The 8,299-nt window shown below is 39.6% G+C and overlaps 1 pseudogene; it reads left to right on the plus strand.

Moving 5' to 3' along the window:
• Positions 1-466: 466 nt before the first annotated feature.
• Positions 467-2,313, plus strand: LOC139038640 (tigger transposable element-derived protein 1-like; annotated as a pseudogene).
• The last annotated feature ends 5,986 nt before the right edge of the window (positions 2,314-8,299 follow it).

The raw sequence follows: 8,299 nt of genomic DNA on the forward strand, positions 1-8,299 counted from the left end.
TTACTAAGAAAAATATTTGGCAATCTGTCTAATCATAAAAGCTCTTGGGGGGCAGAGACAGTCAGAGAACTGGGGGGAAGTGTAGGTGCATTATCATCTAGAAAATACACAAGTAGACCTCATTTTATTGCATTTTTCACAAATTGAAGGTTTGAGGCAACCCTGCATCAAACAAGTCTATTCGCACCATTTTCCCAACAGCATTAGCTCATTTCATGTCTCTATGCTGCATTTTGGTAATTCCCTAACTTTTTCATTGTTATTATATATGTTATGATGATCTGTAGCTAGTGATCTTTGATATTACTACTGTGATCATTTTGTAACTGCACTGCTCCACTGACTGAGTCTTTCCCTATCTCCCTCCTTCTTAGGCCTACCTTTTCCCTAAAACACAGCAATATTAAAATTAGTCCAGTTAATAACCCTACAGTGCTTCTAAGTTTTCAAGTGAAAGGAGAGTTGTATGTCTCTCACTTTAAATAAAAAACTAGGAATGATTAAGCTTAGTGAGGAAGGTATGTCAAAAGTCAAGATAGGTTAAAAGGTAGGCATTTTGCACTGAACAGCCAAGTTGTGAATGCAAAGGAAAATTTCCTGAAGGAAATTGAAAGTGATATTCTAGTGAAGATATGAATGATAAGAAAGCAAAGCAGCATTATCACTGATATGGCGAAACCTTTAGTGGTCTGGATAGAAGATCAAACCAGCCATAACATTTCCTTCAGTCAAAGCCCAATTCAGAGGAAGGCCTTAACTCTCTTCAATTCTATGAAAGCTGAGAGAGGTGGGGAAGCTACAGAAGAAAAGTGTCAAGTTATCAGAGGTTGGTTCATGGAGTTTAAAGAAAGAAGCTATCTCCACAACAGAAGAGTACAAGGTGAAGCTGTAAGTGCTGATGTAGAAGCTGTAGCAACATATCCAGAAGATTTGGTGAAGATAATGAAGGTGGCCACACTGAATGCAGGCGAAACAATGTAGGTGAAACAGCGTTATAGGAGAGGAAGATGCCATCTAGGACTTCCATAACTAGAGAGGAGAAGTCAATGTCTGGCTTCCAAGTGTTAAAAGACAGGCTGACTCTCTTGTTAGAGACAGATAACAGCTGGTGATTTTCAGTTGAAGTCAATGCTCATACGCCATTCAAAAAATCCTAGAGCCCTTAAGAATTATGTTATTCTGCCTGTGCTCTCTAAAAGGATAAAACATCTGCATACAACATGGCTTACTGAGTATTTTAAACACACTATTGAGACCTGCTGCTGCTGCTAAGTTGCTTCACTTGTGTCCGACTCTTCGCAACATCATAGACGGCAGCCCACCAGGCTCCCCCGTCCCTGGGATTCTCCAGGCAAGAGCACTGGAGTGGGTTGCCATTTCATTCTCCAATGCATGAAAGTGAAAAGTGAAAGTGAAGTCACTAAGTCGTGTCCGACTCTTAGAGACCCCATGGACTGCAACCTACCAGGCTCTTCCATCCATGGGATTTTCCAGTCAAGAGTACTGGAGTGGGGTGCCGTTGCCTTCTCTGTTGTGACCCCATGGACTGCAGCCCACCAGGCTCCTCCATCCATGGGATTTTCCAGGCAAGAGTACTAGAGTGGGTGCCATTGCCTTCTCCGTATTGAGACCTAGGACTCAGGAAAAAAGATATGTTTCAAAATACTGCTGCTCACTGACAATGCACCTGGTCATCCAAGAGCTCTGGTGGAGATAGTGAGTTGAATGTTGTTTTCATATTTGTTAACACATCATTAACAAGAGTTTGGAAAAAGTTGATTCTAACCCTCAAGGATGATATTGATGGGTTCAAGATTTCAGTGAAAGAATCAAATTCAGATGTGGTAGAAATAGGAAGAGAATTAGAATTACAAGTGGAGCCTGAGGATGTGACTAAATTGCTGAAATGTTATGATGAAACCTTCAACTAAGGAATTGATAAAGAGTTCCTTTTAATGGATAAGCAAATTTGATTCTTGAGATGGAATCTACTCTTGGTGAAGATACTGACAAGATTGTAGAAGTGACAGCAAAGGAATTAGAATATTAGATAAACTTAGTTTATAAAGCAGCTACAGGATTGGTGGTACTATGGGTAAAAGTCTATCAAAGAGCATTGTACACTACTGAGAATTTGCTCATGGAATGTGGAGTCAACTGATATAATAAAATTCTTTGTTCTCTTAAGAAATTGTTATAGCCACCCCAGGCTTCAGCACCACCAACCTGGTTAGTCAGCAGCCATCAACATCAAGACAAGACTCTCCACCAGCAAAAAGATTATGATTCTCTGGAGGTTCAGATGATGGTTAGCATGTCTTTAGTACTGTGTATTTTTTATTAAGGTTGTAAATAGATATTTAAGACAATTTTATTGCATACTTAGTAGACTACAGAATAATGTAAGTATAACTTTTATATCCATTGGAAACCAAAAAAATCCATGTGACTTGCTTTATTGTGATATTCACTTTATTGTGGTAGTCTGGAACCAAACCCTTGATATCTCCAATGTATGCCTTTAATCTTCACAAACATGATTGCTATAGGTAGAGCAATGGCCAGAAGAATGCCAGAAGTAGTGCACTGTGCATCCTTCTATTCAAAATATCTAAGGACCATACCTAAATCCCAAATAGGTTCAAGGGATTAGATCTGATAGACCTAGAGTCTGAAGAACTATGGACAGAGGTTCTTGATATTGTACAGGAGGCAGTAATCAAGATCATCCCAAGAAAAATGCAAAAATGAAAAATTGTTGTCTGAGAAGGCCTTACAAATAGCTGAGAAGGACTTACAAATAGCTGAGAAAAGAAAAGAAGTGAAAGGCAAAGGAGAAGAGGAAAGGTATACCCATCTGAATGCAGAGTTCCAAAGAATAGCAAGGAGAGATAAGAAAGCCTTTCCCAGTGATCAGTGCAAACTAATAGAGGAAAACAGTAGAATGGGAAAAACTAGAGATCCCTTCAGGGAAATTAGAGATACCAAAAGAACATTTCATGCAAAGATGGGCTCAATAAAGGACAGAAATGGTATGGACCTAACAGAAGCAGAAGGTATTAAGAAGAGGTGGCAAGAATACACAGAAGAACTATACAAAAAAGATTTTAATGACCAAGATAACCATGATGGTGTGGTCCCTCACCTAGAGCCAGACATGCTGGGATGTGAAGTCAAGAGAGCCTTAGGAAGCATCACTACGAACAAAGCTAGTGGAGGTAATGAAATTCCAGTTGAGCTATTTCAAAATGTAAAAGATGATGCTGTGAAAGTGCTACACTCAATATGCCAGCAAATTTGGAAAACTCAGCAGTGGCCACAGGACTGGAAAAGGTCAGTTTTCATTCCAATCACAAAGAAAGGCAATGCCAAAGAATGTGTGAATGCCACACAATTGCATTCATCTCACACACTAGCAAAGTAATGCTAAAAATTCTCTAAGCCAGCCTTCAATAGTATGTGAATTGTGAAATTTCAGATATTCAAACTGGATTTGCAAAAGGCAGAGAGGAACCAGAGATCAAATTGCCAACATTCGCGAGATCATGGGAAAAGCAAGAGAACTCCAGAAAAACATCTACTTCTGCTTTATTGACTACGCCAAAGCCTTTGACTGCGTGGATCACAACAAACTGTGAATTTTGTCACAACAAAATTCTTCAGGAAATGGGAATACCAGACCACCTGACCTGCCTCCTGAGAAATCTGTATGCAGGTCAAGAAGCAACAGTTAGAACTGGATATGAAACAACAGACTGGTTCCAAATTGGGAAAGGAGTACATCAAGACTGTATATTGTCACCCTGCTTATTTAACTTATATGCAGAGCACATCATAAGAAACACTCGGCTGGATGAAGCACAAGCTGGAACCAAGATTGCCAGGAGAAATGTCAATAACCTCAGATATGCAGAAGACACCACCCTTATGGCAGAAAGCGAAAAAGAACTAAAGAGCCTCTTGGTGAACATGAGAGAGAAGAGTGAAAAAGTTGGCTTAAAACTCAGCATTCAGAAAACTAAGATCATGGCATCAGGTTCCATCACTTCATGTCAAATAGAAGGGGAAACAACAGAAACAGTGAGGACTTTATTTTGGGGGGGCTCCAAAATCACGCAGATGGTGACTGCAGCCATGAAAATAAAAGACGCTTGCTCCTTGAAGAAAAGCTATGACCAACCTAGACACTGTATTAAAAAACAGAGACATTACTTTGCCAACAAAAGTCCATCTAGTCAAAGCTTTGGTTTTTCCAGTAGTTATGTATGGATGTGAGAGTTGGACTATAAAGAAAGCTAAGCACTGAAGAACTGATACTTTTGAACTGTGAAGACTCTTAAGAGTCTCTTGGTCTGCAAGGAGACCCAAGCAGTCAATCCTAAATGAAATCAGTCCTGAATATCATTGAAAGGACTGATGCTGAAGTTGAAACTCCAGTACTTTGGCCACTTTATGTGAAGAGCTGACTCATTGGAAAAGACCCTGTTGCTGAGAAAGATTTAAGTCAGGAGGAGAAGGAGACGACAGAGGATGAGATGGTTGGATGGCATCACTGATTGGATGAACATGAGTTTGGGCAAGTTCCTGGAGTTGGTGATGGACAGGGAAGCCTGGTGTGCTGCAGTCCATGGGGTCACAAAGAGTTAGACACAACTGAGCAACTGAACTGAAGGACCATGTAATGTACCCAGAATAATCCTAGCAAAAGAAGGCTTGCTAAACATTGGTAATTAGATTAGATGTTCTCTAGTTCATTTTCTCTCCTAGTGAAACTGAAGTGGATTTGAACAGTACACAATTAGGCAAAGTACACTTTAAAGAAATCAAAAAATTCATACTGGAAAAACATTCAGTTTGAGGTTAGTAGAACGAATCTTGAAGGAGATAGCCATGAAGAGCCTTCCAGGGTAACCCTCATGAAGGATCATAAGAATATGCATATATCCTGTGATGTACCCACTCAGGACAATCAAATCAAATATGATCAGACTTCAGAAAATTTTCTTCAAGCCACCCATACATCCCTCAATAAAAGTCTTTGACTCTTAAAGGCTCTGGGGGTGAGGAAGGGGAGGTTAAAACAACCTGTGACCAAAATGGTGTAAAAATAAGCTGCTTGGACCTGGGGCAGCTCACAGGAAGCGAAGCTTAGAAATAAGATTCCACTCATCCCTGGTGATTAGGAGACTGTGCACATGTTCAAGTATGCACCCTCTCAGGAGCAACTCAGAACCTCTAGTCTCTGGAGGAACATGAGACCAGGGAGGGCTATGGACTGTAGCTTCCCCACCTAGTAAAAGGTGAGAGTGTCCCCAGTTAAGAAGTCTTAAGTACAGCTTTGACTAAAAGATAATGTACTCTTAGCATGTGAACTCTAGGAAGCCAAGTTCAGACAAAAATAAGGGGAGAATCCTGAGCAAAGACACCAGAGACTGCATACTGTAGGCAAAGCAGACTTCAAAATATTGGCTCCCCAAAATCAATAAACAAAGTGATCCTAAACTACACACCTCAGAAAGGGTGGGATATGCATGGTTATCCAGAGTTGCTATGATATTTTGCACACAATTTACAGTTTTAAATAAAAATTACAATGAGACATGTAAAGAAATAGGAAATTGTGAGCTATACATAAAAAATAAAACAGAGAATCTGTCTTTGAGGAGGCCAGGATTTTAGATTTAACAGATGAAGACTTAAAAACAGCTATTATAAAATGCTCAAGCAACTAAAGAGAACTATGTTTACAAAAAGTTTATGAAAACAATAACTGAACAATAAACAGTGCCAATAAAGAAATAGCAATTATAAAGGTACATGCGTGCTCAGTCACTCAGTCATGTCTCTGATTCTGTGACCTCATGGACTGTACCCACCAGGATCCCCTGTCCAAGGAACTTTCTAGGCAAGAATGATGGAGTGGTTTGACATTTTCTACTCTAAGGGATCTCCCCGACCCAGGAATCTAACCCACATCACTGTACCACCTGGGAAGCTCAATTATAAAAGTAACCAAATATAAATTCTAGAGTTGAACAGTATGATAGAAGTTTAAAATTTCCTAGAGGGTATCAATAGTAGGTTTGAGTTGACAGAAGACAGTACTGCTGTCCTTGCAGAAATGTAAAGGATTATAAGGGAATACCATGAAAAGCTGTATGCTGACATATTACACAGCAAAGATAAATGGAAAACAGTTACCACTCAGCTCCTGCCTATGCCACTGCAAGATCCTGGGCAAATAGCATCAAGTTCTTTGCTTTGGCAGTGCTCAGCCTACGAGGTGGGAACCCTAGGATAGGTGGGTCTGACTGGGCTTATTAATCAACAGAAAAAATTACACTTTGAAAATGTGGGTGATTATGTGTATTACAGAAAGCTATAATTTTTATTTTAATTTGATTTGACTAAAATCAGTTTCTTTTCAGTTACGAGTGTTGTTGTATTAAGGAGATAAGATCCAATCAGAGAAGCTTACCATTTTACTTGTTAATTCAAGATGGAGCAGAAAGTGAGATCAATTACTACTGAAAGCACTGAAAGCTATAAGCAAGGATAAGAAAAGGTTACAGGATGACGAAACCCTTGGGATTCGAGATGAACTATTTTGTAATTAATAGTACAACCAGATTCACCTTACCCAAAACAATTGGAAATTGTTCTAGTATGAACTTGGGGGCTTCCCAGCTGGTTCAGTGAGTAAGGAAACCACCTGCAATGTAGGAGACACAGGAGCCTCAGGTTCAATCCCTGGGTCAGGAAGATCCCTTGGAGAAGGGCATGGCAACCCACTCCAGTATTCTTGCCTGGAGAATCCCATGGACAGAGGGGCCTGGTGGGCTACAGTCCATTAGGGCTGCAAAGAGTCAGACACAACATACACATGCACACTAGTATGAACCTAAGTTGAATATCAACTTTCACATTAATTTCCCCATTAGCTATTACTTTTTCCAGTGTGATACAGCTATATACTATGAGGAAATATTTACTGAACTCAGCCTGAGTAGAGCTCACACTATATTTGTCCAAGAAAAAGTGTGTGCATGTGTGTGCTCAGACGCTCAGCTAGAGTCCAACTCTTTGTGACCTATGGACTGTTTCCCTCCAGGACCCTCTGTCCATTGGATTTTTCAGGCAAGAATACTTTTGTGGATTACCATTTCTTACTCCAGGGGAACTTCCTGACTCAGGGATTGAACCCACATCTCCTGAATCTCATCTCCTGCATTGACATGCATATTCTTTACCACTGGGCCACCTGGGAAGCCCCATTTTAATTTAATTCTATTGCCAAACTTCTTGACTAGAAGTTCAGGAAGTGTGGATAACATTTTAATTTTAAATTAGATTGTGAAAAGTTCACCTAACTGGACATGATGGGTCTAACCTCTTTAGAAATCTAAACTGTGTGAACTATAAAACAGAAAAAGTTAGAGATAGAATGAGAGTTATGCTAAAATCTCTTTCTAAATGAAACTCTAAATTTGTCTTCCTAATAATTTGCATCGAACGAAGAGCTGTTTCTTAAATTGATATGTTACAAACTTCTTATATACTGAGCTTTTATTATAAATGTTTGCTACTAGGAAAGAAAAAAGGAAAGAAAGTCGTTATGGGGAGAACTTGCATAATCTTATTTTTCCTTTCGTTTATGAGATTTGAATTTCTATAATTATCCTAAAGAATAAATTTTTAAAATTTAGGGTGGAAAGCTAAACAAAATCACCTTTTAAAGCAATAAAATGAAATCATCTCTAATTCAATAAAATTAGAATATTGAAAGATGAAAACTGAAGATATGTCCTATGTGACCTTTCATGGTATTTACGCAACTGGCTTCTTAGATCAAGCAATCAATGTACTAATTAAAACTATGTTTTTGTGAATGTCAAAACAGTCATCTGCATTTCCAATGTTATAATTGTGTGAAATTTAAAGAAAAGGAGAGATTGTATATCTATGAGATCACGGATGTATAATAAAATTATCTCAAGGACTATGCAGTGAAGAAAAAGATTTGCAATCTGGTGTATGTGGGTCAGCTGGATGGTCCCTCCCATCTGCAGATACACATGTTCCTCGGAGTCTGTGGAGGACGAATCCTAAGACAGCACCCCACCTCCACTCCTGTGGCTTCCCAAGCCGGCCTGTACTCACGTTCCTCGTGTACATGGATGGCGTGGTGCAGTCTGACCTGCACACCTGCAAATTCAACCAACAGCCAGCGAAAGTGCAGGGCCCACTTTCCATCAGCACCTCCTGGGCCTGAAAGCACTGGATCACCCACACAGCAGCA

This window comes from Odocoileus virginianus, chromosome 16 (genome assembly GCF_023699985.2).
Source record: "Odocoileus virginianus isolate 20LAN1187 ecotype Illinois chromosome 16, Ovbor_1.2, whole genome shotgun sequence".
Taxonomy (NCBI): domain Eukaryota; kingdom Metazoa; phylum Chordata; class Mammalia; order Artiodactyla; family Cervidae; genus Odocoileus; species Odocoileus virginianus.